The 16,054-nt window shown below is 33.7% G+C and overlaps 1 protein-coding gene across 1 annotated transcript in view; it reads right to left on the reverse strand.

The window, feature by feature from the left end:
- Positions 1-16,054, reverse strand: part of LOC126975463 (uncharacterized) — a 258,862-nt gene that overhangs the window by 45,333 nt on the left and 197,475 nt on the right. The gene's annotated exons all lie outside the window — the stretch shown is intronic.

The raw sequence follows: 16,054 nt of genomic DNA on the forward strand, positions 1-16,054 counted from the left end.
ATTACTGACTAAGTTATAATTAGCGATACGCGGATCGCGTATACGTGGTTTTAGAAATGTCTCTTACACTAAGAATAGGTCTATTTGATGTTCGTGAGCGAACTCCTTCACCAAGTATAGTTGAGGCTTAAGGCCTTGGGCGTTAAAATACGCTATACGGAGCGTATGTGGTTTAACCCGTCCGCTTACGTAATTAGGCATCGCGAATGTTTTTATACTTTCGCCCTATATCGGTGAGGGCACGGAATATTTTGCCGTTGTCTGCCATAACTTGCAGGAGCGACGGCGGGTCGTCCCGGACAGCCTCGAGCCTGCTGGCCAGGGCTATGATTTCATCTATGTCGAACAGCTCTGACAGTTCGAACATGAAGGCAAAGGCCGCCTTGGTTACCTGTTGCCGCGGACGCGGGCGCCGGTGGCCTCGGTCGCGGGACCGACGCCGCCGGGCGGGACGCTAGCGATGGCCGGAGGGGCGCGGGGGCCGCGAGAGTGGCCTCTATGGCAGCGTTGGCAGCCGGAGGAGACCACGCCCAGGCGTTTACCTTCGGAGGCGGCGCGAACAAACCCAGGGTTGAGTTAACCGGGTTTTTGCTACAATGTGGGAAGCTTGACCATCGTATCGAATTCATATTTTTTTATTCAAAATACTACGTATTTTAAAATCATCATTGAACGTCAAAAACTATCACCCATTAGAAAATGTATGTTACTTAATTCAAACGAGTCTGGCTCTTTTACTGTGTGGATAGAGAACGGCAGCATGAGTTCCCACTTCCAAAAGCCCTTACTCACCTCATTCGACCCCCTTGGATCTGGGACTCCCTTTTCCTTTTTGCGCCCTAGGGAAGCGCAGATACGATTAAAGAAAATATTTTTTGTTGACTTGATAAAAATACTAAAAAAATAACAATAAATATTTTCTTGAATCGTATTCTAATAAAGCAAATGGGAAAGATTATAAAAGATATGCCCACATTATAAAAGTGAAACTCGGATGAAAATTGGATATAGAAATGTAATCATTCATTCACAATATTAGTAAATATATTTAATATGTTACGTCATCGGTCATACTGGAATATCAACGTGTTATAATTTTTTTTGTTTGTATCAAACCTTGGACTTTATTTAAATATATATACTTTCAATGCGATAGTATGTATACGCGTATTTAATGTTTTCATAATATTTATAATAATGTATCTACAATTCAAGATATTTTCTAGCCATACAAAGCACAATACTCGTAGCCGAATAGAAATGGAGCATTAGAAAATGTTGCAATTTCAGTCTATAATATTTCTGAATCAGTATCATGACCTCAATTACTTGTAGTTATAAGGAAAATGCTTTTATATACGTATTCATATAAGGAAATATTTTATTGCATGTTTAAATCATGAAGTTTAGTTTCATTTGTCATAAGAATGAATTATTGTACCTAATAAACCTTGTTTAATGATACAGCAATGCTTGCCAGCCATGATTTTCACATATTATGATGATAGTAAGTAGAATTATACCGATTAATATATTAATAGCATGTACAAAGAAATTTCTTTTTAATTTACACGAAACAGGTTTGTGCTAAGTGAGATGAAACTCAACTAAGATAACTCAGATATTCATGTATCGCATGTTTGTAATTGATCTTATTGTTCGAATGTTTTAAAGTTTTAAAAAAATCCGTCCGAAGAACGATATCCATCGAAGGACCAATATTTTGTTTGCTTAGGCTAATGTGGTTCCATAGTTTTGTTGAACGCGAAGGAAGTTCGTTGAAAACCACACTGTAGAAGAACGCCAGACATCCAAATTGGTGATAACCTAGTTTGGCGTGTCGTGCGAAAGTGGGAATTGGTGGCAGGAATTTGGCCTTTGATCGTGTATGACACAAGGCGCTCCTCTCATGAATTCCGTCATTTGTGCTTTCCGAAAGTTTATCCAAGTGGACGGCCAGCTTTCTCATTGGGCGCAGCATACAGGTCATTGTCGATGGTAGCTGAAGCCCCTGAATACTAAAGCAATAGATTAGCTGATACCATGTGTGAAAATATTCAAATACTTGGGAAGAATTCCGTTAAAGGGATGCCTATAATACAAATATATTTATAAATGAACAAAATAAAAATTTTTGTGCAATAATCCATAGATTTAATTAAAAAAAGAATTGTGTACGGCTTTGTATATCTATCCATACATAGCTTCAATTTTATACAACTTACCTAAAATGTAACTCAGCGAGTTTTTTAGCCAATTATGGTCCTTGTTAAATCCAATAATATATAAAATATGAATGTTGCTTAATTCTTCCTACTCAAATTTAGTTGATCATATTATAACAATTACTTCAATAAGAAGCAGCAAAAACTTACGAATACCTTTTAAATAATGGAGAAAAAACCATTGTCTATATTAATTCATTACAATGAAGCGTCAACAAAACCCTCCTTTACAAGTTTTCCACCCCATCATATTTGCCAATCGAACACATCAAATTAATTAATTCAACACATTAAGGCCGTAAATGTGAAGTTGATCTTTGAATCGATCGAAACGATCGCCATTACTACCGTCGCCGTATGAATATTCTCCGACACAGCAAATAATTATTTCATTGACTTTTAGGTACTTAATAAATCATATTTTATAAACATAACTTTTAATGGCTTTCTTACTATATTCACTTACAGGCATATTATTAAAAGATAAATTTAATACGTGTTCCTATTTTTGGAAATAAATTTTTAGTATGTGAATTGCGTTCATTTTTAATATTTACATTATGACCTAACTCGGTTTTCAAATTTCCCGATTTTCACGTTTTTTATTATTTGTTATTTGTGATTATCTTATGTTTTATTTTATTTTTTTGTGTTATTGGTGCTTCATTAAAAGCATAGTCACTGCTTGTTGAAATAAAATGGAAAATTAAACGAGGGAAAAAGTTTAACAAAAAATTTAAGTACTGTGATAATTTTCACATCAAGTTGCATAAGAAATCTCTAGGGATTGTTCTAGAACTGCTTGTTCAAGAAAAATCTCTATTGTGACTAAATAAATAAATCTCATGAAATAATTTCCACAGTCAAACCGATTTAAGGCTTGCGTTAAAACCAAAGATTTTTATTTATCGCTGAGACTTCAATAAATAAATACATATCATAAGATTTATTAAGATTACTTTGCACCATAAAAAATAAATGTATTTTTATTCGTAACAGAACTACTTTCGCCAGACAATGTATAACGTTTAATTAAATATAAGGCAATTCTCCGAGCCTTAATATTTTCTTTTGATTGGATATTTTAATAATATTACTCCTACAGTTATTTCGAAACGAGAAAGGCATGAATCATCAGAAATATATTAATTACCGTGTAAGCTTTTAGGTATCGTGGGAAGTAATATTAAGTGAGCGGTTGAGCTATAGGGCAGCGAATACACATCCTATCCTTAATAGTATTAATAGCTGACCCAGCAATCGTTGTATTTCCAATTCAAATAATCATAAAAATTTAATAATTAAAAATATTGGCGTATAAAAAATAGTTGACGACCGATTTTCAGACCTACCAAATATATCGTACATAAAATTTATCGTACTACAATAATCATTATATTCGATTGCCATCTTGCAACTCTACTGCGTATCTGTTGATGGATTGGAATAGTATTAAAATCACGATACAAAAATAAGTGTGGATTGTAGACAGGTGAAAATTTTAAGTTATATCTATTTTTTAATGCTGAATCATAATAAAGTAAAAGTAAAAAAAATTGCCAAAAATAAGGGATAATAATAGGGGATAGACACTTATCATTTAGGGGTATGAAAAATAGATGTTGGCTGCTCTACCCGATATGCACACAAATTATCAAATAGATTGGTTAAGCCGTTTTGCAGGAGTTTAGTAAGAAACAGCGGGACATGAGAATTTTATACAATACAAGCTGACCCGGAAAACGTTGTTTTGCCATATAAATTATTTTTAGACTTAGACCGTTTAATTGTCATTGCAACATATTTTTTTTTCTAAAATAAATGTAGTAAAATAAACTAAACATAAACGTAAAAAAACGTAACCTAAATTACTCCTTATTACATCAGCTACCTACCTATAAAAGTCCCGTCAAAATCGCTCCAACCATTTCAGAGATAGCCGGATCAAACAGACAGACAGACTGACAAAAATTGTAAAAAATGTTATTTTGGTGTATGTACCGTATATATATTCATAATATACATGTAGCAAAAAAACAGTTATTTCAATATTACAAAGAGACACTCAAATTTTATTTATTTGTATAGATGACATTAATTTACTGATTGGCTTATTACTAACTGGGTAAACATTATTAGCTGTTATATGTTCGAATATTATAAAGACATTTAAAAAAAAATCGTTTTTTTTAAAGTTAGCTCAGGACTATATTTTTGTTATGACAGTAAGGGAAGAGACGAGCAGGACGTTCAGCTGATGGTTATTGATACGCCCAGCACATTGCAGTGCCGCTCAGGATTCTCGAGAAATCCCGAAAATTCTGAGCGGCACTACAACTGCGCTTGTCACCTTGAGACATAAGATGTTAAGTCACATCTTCCCAGTAATTTCACTAGCTACGGCGCCCTTCCGATCGAAACACAATAATGCTTAAGCATTACTGCTTCATGGCAGAAGTAGGCGCCGTTGTGGAACCCATAATCTAGCTGGCATCCTTTGCAATGGTATTATTAAGTATCAAGTATGTATGGAAATCTAGTTAAAGCTGAATACAGATGATCAATTTTTTTAACGTAATAAAGTTAATATTGTAGTATGTTAGGAGTTACACTATCACATAATATAATATAAATACAAATTACGAAAATTGCATAACATTACTCCCCTGAATATATTTTATGCAAAATCGATCAATTGATACAAAAACTTAAATCGCTTAGATCATTTATGCGTCTAGATAGACTATGAAAGCTGTGAAAACGTCGAAAAAAAATTGAGTTTAGTACTAATCTCTATTTTGAGCAATGCATGCACACTAGCCCAAAGTGTCATTCAAATCGCGAGTGTAAGACGTAGCTTGTCACGCAATATATATCACGTAATATTCCTGGCCTGTTTCAATCGGTTATCTAACAGAATGAGACTCTATCTAGATATATATTTACTTATCTCAATAAAATCGATTGTATAACCTGTACGAGACTCGTTCATTCATTTCAACCAAAAATAACAAACAATTATTTGTTGCCAACAAGATACTGTTGACTGACTCACTTCCACTTGTAATTATTTAACATCTATGAATTGTAGCATTACCGTAATAATTGCACAAAGTTGCCGACATTGTGGGAAGAGTTTCTCAATTAGCAACTACAGACATCAACTACAAAGCTGTCACTTGTATTATAAACGAGTTTCAACTTGTGACTGTAGTTTCACTTTGATAATGTAACTTGCAGATAGCTTAGCGTTGCGAATTAGTTTACTGATGTTTATCAATGTATTTATGAGTTCGTCCGTACTATAGTGTTCCAGCATCTGTATTTACATATTTAATATATTTATCTTTAGTGATTTTCCTTTTTGTTTAATAATTGCTTCCCATTTTTAACGACTTTATCTTCCCGAGGTCAACGCACTCCTTTTTTTGAAAGTTTCGATGTCATAACGACCGCTTTGGCAAATTTCACAAATTTTAACCCAGTACGCTTACGTGGATAATGTTATTGTTTACGTGGACGACGTAATTTTATGTTGTGAACAGCTGTTTTAGGAGTTTTCATTTAGGTTGATTATTTATAATTATTATCGTACCGTGTCCCAATAAGTGGGTCTTAGGCTACCTGTCATTCATATCTAACAAACGTTCTTCACGACATTTCATTGTCTCACAAGAACGTAAAATAGAGTTTCGATCAGCCTTTTTCGGAGTCGACTCATTTTTCCATTCGCGTTTATTGGGATTATATTGTTTAATGCGCGCGGTACTTTTCGTAGGCCTACCCATAGCTACTTATGAAAAATGATTATATAATATAATGACAAAATAAAGCAACAAAAGAATTATAGGACGGTTAGAAGAGTTAGTAACGAGAGGCTTTTTTGAAAAGAATTCAAACATTGAAGGTAAAGCCGTATACATATAGGAATATATTATTTTGGGCAATCAAAATTATTAAATGTTTAAGTTAATATGAATAAATGATAAACATTATGGCTCAAATTCACTATATATTCATTATATAACCTTAAATTCCATAGTATTATACTATAGATATAAATTTTAATACATTTGGCAATTTAAAAAAAATACGCCTTTGTACCCTTAGAATTTGGATCTATTAACTTAAAAAAATTGTGGTAGTAAACAAATGATAGTATTAGTATTGCTAAAATAACTGAAGGCAACGCGATAACGAAAAGTTTGATATATAAGTATTAAATATAAGAAATATTAAATTATAAGCAGTCATAATATTAATTGTGTATCTAGTTGGCAAGCCTTAATAAATAAAGAAAATTAATTCTTTTATTCGAAGTGACAAGCGAGTGATTACTCGATACTTTAATCTCTGTGTCATCGTTTCCATTTTTGTCACTCTTCGTTCCTCAGTATCGTATGTCTCACAGGTGATGTAAATTATATTGATAAACTATGAAGCCACTAACCTCTACACCTATATACCACTGGACTGGCGGTTGTCAAAGTGCTTTTGTGCCAGTTTGATATTTGCCATTTTGTCACTGTTGGCCATGTAGCGAGAGTCTGCTGTACTAAAACAAGTGATGACAACCTTAGCAAATATCGGTAGATGGTGGGAAACTATTCACAGGACAAAAAGTATATTTTATTACGTCGATTCTTGAAGTACAAATAACACGGAAAATGAATGAAATTGTACGTTCCTTCGCAGCCATTTGTATTATACGTCAAAATTAGTTCTCTGGACGCTCGCCATTGGCGCTTTAAATAGGCACAAAAAGTTTGCTGTCAAACATATGGAAAGGCCTGTCCAGTGGTACTTGTACAGGTGAGTGATCTCTGAGTTTCAGGTTCCATTATTGTCACGCATCGTTCCTCAGTATCGTTTGTCACACAGATGATGGGAACAATAATAATATGATTGATTGATAAACTATGAAGCTAATAAAAATATAACAGGAATAAAATTACCAAGGATGGAGATTTTTGTAAAGTATTATTACACAAAAATGTTTTGTTCTTATTGGGCGGAAAACTAACAAATACATTTCCTTTGATCCATTATTGAATGATATTATATTGAAGCCTCTATTGGGCGGAACATGTACTGTACAAAGCCAGTAACATAATTTGTTTATATTTTATTCTGTTTGCTTTAGGAATTGGTCCTATGTGTACGTATGAGTGGTTTCGTTACATGTATGTTATATGTTAAGTTAGTATATGCGAGTGTGCGTTATTAACTTTTTTTTATTACAGAGTGAATTTTCCTTATAATATCAAATTTGAGAACTTATTTTGACAAATTCAATTATTTTAATCCAAAAAGGATATGAAATTTCTTATTTTAAGGTTAAAAGCTTCCACCCATTTCGAATAAAAATGCTTCAGCCCTGAGAAGAACGGCACAAGAAGCTTAGCGGGATTCTTATATTTTTTTAACAACATTTCTATAGAATCAAATTTATAATTTAACAGTTTGCAGCGGTCGCTCCGAATCTGTGGTATCATTAAGAATGTCGTTATGTTACAGTATCCCTAACAGAATAACACATAAATATCTTTAAATAATTCTTTTGAATTTCGTAATTCAATTGGTTTGAAAATTTTCTGGGATCTTGTTGTAAAAGCGTATACGTCGCCCCCCAAAAGACTTACTAACTCGAATTAGCCGAGTAGTAGGCATACTAACTTAAATGTTTGTTCGGTAATGACAGTTTCTAGACACTTATGTGCCTATGTATGATAGATTGAAAAAAATCAACGTTAAAGTTATATTTGTATAGAACATATTCAAGCAACACAGCATAGAATGAAAGTTGTAGAATGGTGGAGGTTTAAGGCTTACATGAGGAACATGTATTAATAAGAAGTATGAAATTTTTCATGTTCAAAAAGTTTTCATTATGCTTATAACTAATAACTTTAGTGCTAATGATATTAATTTACAACTCTTATCATCCTACTAATATTATAAATGCGAAAGTTTGTAAGAATGTCTGGATGTATGTTTGTTGCTCTTTAACTCTAAAACTACTGAATGGATTTTAATGAAACTTTACAATAATATAGCTTATACACCAGAATAACACATAGGCACATTTATAAAGCTATAGTGTGGAATATCCAAAATAATACGATAAGTTTCAGTAAGAAGGAATAAATCTGCAATCTGTGAGGTATTCATGCGTGCGGCACATAAATTGTAGGCGTTACAAATAATGTATAATATAATTGCTTATCACACCGATATTATAATAGTGAACGTTTATGAGTGTGTGTGTGTGTGTGTATGTTTGTTTCTTTTTCACGCGCAAATGGCTGGACCAGGATAAGGATGGACCAGATTGGAATGGGATTCTCCGCTGATGACTGTTGACTTACTTTTAAGTTACTGTTTATACGTAAAAACTGATCTATAGCAAGAAATTTCTAAGTTTTATTATTATTATTTTGTGTTTAGTACTTTAGTTTCTTTGTTTAATTTTTTTATTACGTAGGTAGTAGTAGGAGTAAATAGGAAGTGTACTTATTTTTGTTGTAAGTTCTTTAGTCTGTAGCTGTTTAGATAGCTAGATAAGTTTAATAATTTTGGTGCAATTATGACTTGCAAACACAAATTCAATCTTTCACAGAGCTTTAACAGATCTCTCAAGAAGCTAGAACTATGATAATTGCTAAACAGCAAGAATCGAATGTTCATGCCGAACAGCGTAGAATTGAGCAAGCAGCACGTCGAAGCTGGAGAAAGTTCTGTGCAATCTGATGCTCAACGTCAGGAAAATGCTATCCGCATAGCCACTCAGCGTGCATCAGAAACTCCTGAAGAAGTATCTTCTCGGCGTCAAGAAAAAACAGAGTGTATGTATGGCCCCTCAACGTGCCGGTGAAATACCTGAAGAAGCAGCTTCTCGACGGCACGAGCATGCCCATCTAATAGCCAATCAGCGTGCTTCTGAGACGACAGATGAGGAAAATGCTTGCCGGCTTGCAAGTGCGTCAAGGAGAGCACCGGCAAATAACAAACAAAAAATAAAACACACACATAAAAATACCAAAAAAAATTACTTTATCGCTAAATCGCGAATACCTTGGGCATTCGATGTAAAAATAGACACATTCTTCCTTCATTTCTTTACGGCCGTTTTCAATAACCTATCTATCCTTAGTTTAACTTACTAGACGTAGACAAATCTATTCTTTTACGCTTACTTACATTTCAATAACCTATTGACAGATAGCATTGGACTATAACTGTATTGGACATAACTATGGATAGATAAGATCTTGTCATTAAACGGTGACAGCAATGTATCCGTAAGTAAAAGTAAGGGTAAATAGTTTATTGAAAACGGCCGTTAGTAGCGGGGTGTTCAATCAATTAGTACTCAACACTCATTGGACACGGTATCTTTTTAATAACAAACACAAAAACTAAGTCTTCAATATTGACGGAAGCGTAAACTAATTTTCACAAAAATGAATTTCATATAAATTCAAATACTTAATTCAATTAGTACGTATATGAAAATGAAATGAGTTTTCGCTATCACACGGCTTACTAAATAGTAGCTATGACACTCTTTTTTGTTTTAAATCTACCTTCAAAAATAACATCGAATACTCATTACATTCAAGTCTTACAAAATTAAACGAACTTGAATCCTTTACCCCACCCCCTATGATGAAGAAAGAGCCTCTGTATTGTTTTTAAAAGGTGACGTCACAATTGTCAACTTGCTGGTGATCACTTACAATTAGATCACCGAAAGAATACTGCACGAGTATTCGATCACCTTCGTATGTCCTAGAGGCATCATTACGACGTCCCAAAGTCCATACCGTACAACAACCCGAGCACGAATGACTTGAGTGTCAACAATGTGGCCGTATTTATAGATCTTGGCGCACGTGCACGTGTTTTCGATTAATACTTTGTAAAAAGGCATAAAGGCATTTATTTTCTCAAAATTGATTCCTTTAGAATTCTTTTTGATGTCATTTCTAATATAGTAGATACTACTACCGATTCGGAAACAATTGCGCTCTGAGAGAGAAAAAGGGGCACAAGAAACAATAATTTTACATCACAATGTAATCAAATGATGACTTATGATTTAGTTTTTAGAGTAAAATTAGTAATCTCATTACTCTTTTTTACTCGTAATTTTGTAACTCCTACGGGCTTACACTCACAAATTTTCGTATTTATAATATTAATATAGTAGGATGTAGGAAACCTGAACATTATTTATGCACAGTAAAAACATCGCAATGAAAACATAAACATCTTTAACCATAAAGCCGCCAAAACATTATACAAAACGATGTGAGCACCTTAAGGAGGTCGTGGTCGACACGTAGACAGTTCGTGCACCGCCCTCGGCTAATTCTTAAGGCAGATTTTAAGCGAAGCCGTAATGACACCCGAACTCAAAACGTGTCCTATATTCTGTAACCGACGTGCTCGTTACTTTGAAAACCCACATGTGAAAGACATATTTTGCCTCCATTTAACATGTTTATTAAAGCTTGGTATGGGCAATCGTAGTGATTCGGTGGAGTATCGATTTATTTCCCAACAACCAATTTTTTTTTGAGTGAATTGTCGATTGTATTCACTTTGTTTCTATTTAGCTCGAGCTCATCACTCGTCCCGCACCCGTCCCAGTTTGTTGTCTTATAGTCGAAGCAAGATTAAACTTTTCCTTACAGTAAAGATCATTCAGTTTAAAAAATGGGCTTAATGGATTAAAAACTACTTCAAACTTTGTACTTCCATCTCTTCTTATAACCATTTATTTTTGTATTTCCATCAATTCTTATAACTCAAGCAATACCTCTTTATTCTTTATTGTGTATAATCTTGGCACACCATCTTCTTCAAATATTTTTCAATTTTTTTATTCAAGTAAATTTTAAGTTAATCGGATTTCTTGAAGTTTTGAAAAAATATATTGAAAGACTGCGCTGGGGAGTAACATCTATAATAACTCAGCGCTAATATACAAGTTTCACCAATCTTTAGAACGAGTTGCCTCTAACAATTAGTTAACTCTCCAATGGATTAATGGATCAATTCACTTATTGTAAGTAAGTGATCACCGCACACAATACTCTTTTACAACACCAAAGGAATTACAAGAGCGTTGCCGGCTTTCATGTACACGCTATTGTTAGATAAAGTATGAACCCGTGTCGTATCGCCTTGAAAACACCGCGCAAGGCAGTTCAATTCGCAAGTTGGACAACAGAACTGTGCGTACAAACGTGGAAGAATTCCTTCTAGAAACTTTATATCATATTCGCACTAAAATAACGGCACACATTTAGAATGATATTTAAGTGTATCCCGTAAAGTGCAATGTTATATTTTTATGAATTCACAAAGTAAAACATTTTCTAAATATTTGATTGAGATCAGAACAAGAATAATTGTATGAGAATTACAACGTAATATTGTGATAAGTTTACTCACCGATAATATTTATATAACTGCCACAGGTGAGACGGCAACAAATGGTATATTCGACAAAGAAAACACATTAGGACAAGAAGCGTCGGTGACTTGCAAAACAGTTGGATGTGTTTACTCAGATAAGATTGTATCCCCGGACATAAATGCAATTTTCTCATATTCGTTTTCTTGAAGTTCCTCTCGCATTAAATTGTATACTTAAGCAGATACTTAAGCACGGTTTTATTTAGGACAGTTATTTGAAAGAACTGATTATAATAAAACGTTTCCGAATGTAATCGTTTGTTATTTTTCACATCTTCTGCTCAACAATAATAATATCTATTTATATGTTGCAAGTCGATTACTTGCGGCTGCCTGTTGTCATTAAGTAAACATATTTTCATTATTTAGTTTTAAGTAAACACTTTTACAAAAGATATTGTGATTTCATTTAAAAGATTACACTTCGTAAATACCTATAGTCGTAAATATGACGACCTGTATAGCCGAGTGGGTAGCGATCCTACCTACTAAGCTAGAGGTCCCGGGTTCGAATCCCGGTAGGTGCAAGCATTTATATCATGAATATGGATGTTTGTTTCCGAGTCATGGATGTTTAAATGTATTTATGTATGTTTATATGAATTTATGTATGTTTAAGTAAGTATATTGTATTAAATATGTCATTGTCTTGTAACCCATAACACAGGCTATATATGCTTAACTTGGGGCAAGATAATTTGTGTAAAAAGTGTGTCAATATTATTATTATCTAATAGTTCTTGAACGTAGAAGGTAAAACAAAACATGGAAAAAGAAATAGAGGGAGACAAATGATAGATGGGAAGAGGATTTCAAAAATATTCTTGGACCAACATGGAGAAGAACAACTTATGACAGGAAAGAGTGGATAGATTTCTAGAAGCGAGCGATGATTAACATAAATGAATATAATATATGATGTGAAATATAATTATAACTATTTAGTATAGGTTGTAACATTAGTCAAGAGTGTACCTTATTTAGTTTGATTTCAATAAAAGCTTCATTTATTCATATGTTACGAAATATCGAATAAAGCAATTAATAATATTGGAATGATTCCCGAGAGATTTATATAGTTGGTTTGAATTTGAAACGATTAAATTCGTTTAAAAACTCTTAACTAACGGGCATTCAAAGTTATTTAAATGTCGAACAAATTTTTTAACTCAAATAATTAATAAATAAAGTGTTCTTGGGAGTGGCCCAAGAATATTGGAAATTTTTCATTAACTAACATTTTTACGTGGCCTTGATAAGAAAGTGTCGTCTTATAGAATTATATTTAGATAATATAGTTCTAGAGTAGGTTATATAATATTATGTCCAATATTTTTATTTTTGATAATATTTAGGTTCAAATAAATAACAAATTTTTGCCCTTTCCTTGATTTCCTCGCTTAATGTGTGAAAAATACCATTTACCTCTGGACTACACGCAGTGCGTGCCAATTTATTAAGTCCCCACTGAAGGGTTTTCTGTCTTAAGTTATAACTTAATTAGCCAACCTAACGACATCTTATGATCTATGCACTTAAATATGTACCGTGATTTTGACCCACGACTCATTTTGTAACAATTCGCAGTTTTCAAAACGCTGCAGCCTAAGCCTTAAAGTGCCTCTCTAGATAATAGCATAATAAAAACCTAATGTACATTACAGCTTTCCCTATACTATTATGTACCGCTTAGATAAAATACGTCAATATCACGTTGTATGATATTTTTGATTCACAAATGAAGCCCGAGAGAAATAAATTTTTATGAAATATATTTAAATCCGCTTCATTCATTTTCCGCGTAATTGGGAAAATGATATCCTAAATATCTTTATGATGAAAATGGCTGACAACATATTTTCCCCTTTGTGCTACAAAATTCAAAGTTATGAAATATTTGGTACATGTTAAAACGTTTGTAAAGGACAACATTATATGAGCAGCGACATTCATTAATTAATATTCATATATTTTATATAAGAATGTGAAACATTTTTTATATTCACCGCTTTGTTTCCAATAATTATAACGTTAATTGCATAAATCTAAATATACGATGTTAAAAGTTATAGCTTAAACTCAGAATGCTTTTTGTTGTTGCACATTTTTATACATAATTAATATTATAATCTAATGTACATTGTCCGGGCATAAGTGACAGTTATTTGAGGGGGTATTTATATCTTATGGAGGCATTTATATCGACACATTACAATTCACCCCTCTGCTATGACTTACCTCCCCCCCTATTAAATGGCCATGTATGGGTATTCCATAAGTAATTTATTACGTTTTTTTTTGATAATACTCCGTAATTAACATCATTAATTAAGAACTAAATTCCATTTTATGCAATAACATCGCTCAAAATTGCAGAAATAACAAAATACTTGAAACTTTTTTTCTTACACTAAATTAATATTTATATTTCGCAAAATTAAGTTACGTTTAATAGGTTTCATACATTATAAAAATTTATAGACGCTGTTCAAATTGTCCCATACACATCATGGTCTCAAGATTTTTTTTTTTTATGGAATAGGAGGACAAACGAGCGTGCGGGTCACCTGTTGTTAAGTGATCACCGCCGCCCATACTCTCTTGCAACACCAGAGGAATCACAGGAGCGTTGCCGGCCTTTAAGGAAGGTGTACGCGCTTTTTTTGAAGGTACCCATGTCGTATCGTCCCTTAAACACCGCACAAGGAAGTTCATTCCACAGCTTTGTAGTACGTGGAAGAAAGCTCCTTGTAAACCGCACTGTGGAGGACCGCCACACATCCAGATGGTGAGGATGATATACTAACTTGTGGCGTGTCGTGCGAAGGTGGAATTCGGCGGCAGGATCACATCCTTACTGCAATCTTAGACCTCCAACATGGTTGCGACTCGTAGCCATGTTGTGACAGATAAAACTACACTCACAAATCAATTCACAATCAATAACTTGGTATAACCTGACAATGTTAGTAAGGGTTAGCAACAACAATAGGGTGTATGCATGTAACATATACTTAGTTCAAATATTATTTTTTTAATCTTTATTTTAATTGATTTTAGTTTAAATAGTTTTGTCTATCACACTCTTGCTGAATAATACATATTAAATAAAGAAAAGTGCAATAGATACGCGCGAAATATAAAACATCGAAACGCAATGCTATTGGTTGAAGTGCAGTGCGTCAAAGTTTAGATAAACATAGTTCCTGTTATGGTTCCTTGATATTAGTTTCGGTGGTTAGCGATATATTAAATTTTTTGTCTGTTTTTTCTTATACAATGATTATTATTTGACTGACCATAACAGGTACGTGGCGAGGGACTACAGGACACGTTATAAAAGCAATGACTCCGAGCATGATATTTATCTACATCACCATTCATATCAATACGTAGAAGTTCTTGAATTAAAAACTGATATTCTTAACAATTTTACTACTTAATTCAGAGCTTCATTCTTATTTAACTGATCTATATTAATAATTAATATTTTAAATGAAGCAGAAAACTGGAGTCAATAAATCTTATAACTATATTTAAAATACTGTGATTACTTAAAATAAAACTATAATAACGGGAAGGCGTACCAAGATTTTCAGGATTTCCGCGATGGCTGATCCGTTGACCGAAATAGCTGCCAACGCTTGGATTTCCAGTAGCCCTATTGACGCGCGAAGATAGTACTTTGTATATTCTCCGCGCCTCTGGGCCAAACGGAACAAAGATAAAAGACTCATTGAGACCGACAAATTTGTGACGCTAGCTGTCTTTGGCAGTCGAAGCAGCAGCCCCAGCACATAATCATAGTGTTGTAAATATAGTAATAAGTTTTATTTTATAACTAATTATATAATAAATTTAACCAGTTTTACTAGTGGGAGGCTCCGGCACAGGATGCCGGCTAGATTATGGGCACCACAACGGCGCCTATTGCAGCCGTGGGCGCCGTAGCTACTGAAATTAATGGGCAGATGAGACTTAACATCTTATGTCTCAAGGTCGCGAGCACAGTTGTGGTACCTCACAGAATTTTTGGGGATTTTCAAGAATCCTGAGCGGCACAGAGTAATGGGCAGGACGTATCATATACCATCAGCTGAACGTCCTGCTCGTCTCGACCCTTATTTTCATAAAAAAAACTTATAAATCTTGATTATAATGTTCTATTTAAAGTAATAACATTGAAATAGGTCAGAGGGTGAACTAGCTTTATGATAATTTCGTGTGAGAGGCCGCTGTATCTAGCGGCGCCTAAAATTTTTGTTGATTGTCTAGTACTCACTATTAAAGTGTGACACGATATGACGTCATCATCGTTCATGCTTGTGATTTGAATACTTTTA

The sequence above is a fragment of the Leptidea sinapis genome, chromosome 36, assembly GCF_905404315.1.
Source record: "Leptidea sinapis chromosome 36, ilLepSina1.1, whole genome shotgun sequence".
In the NCBI taxonomy this organism is placed as follows: Eukaryota; Metazoa; Arthropoda; class Insecta; order Lepidoptera; family Pieridae; genus Leptidea; species Leptidea sinapis.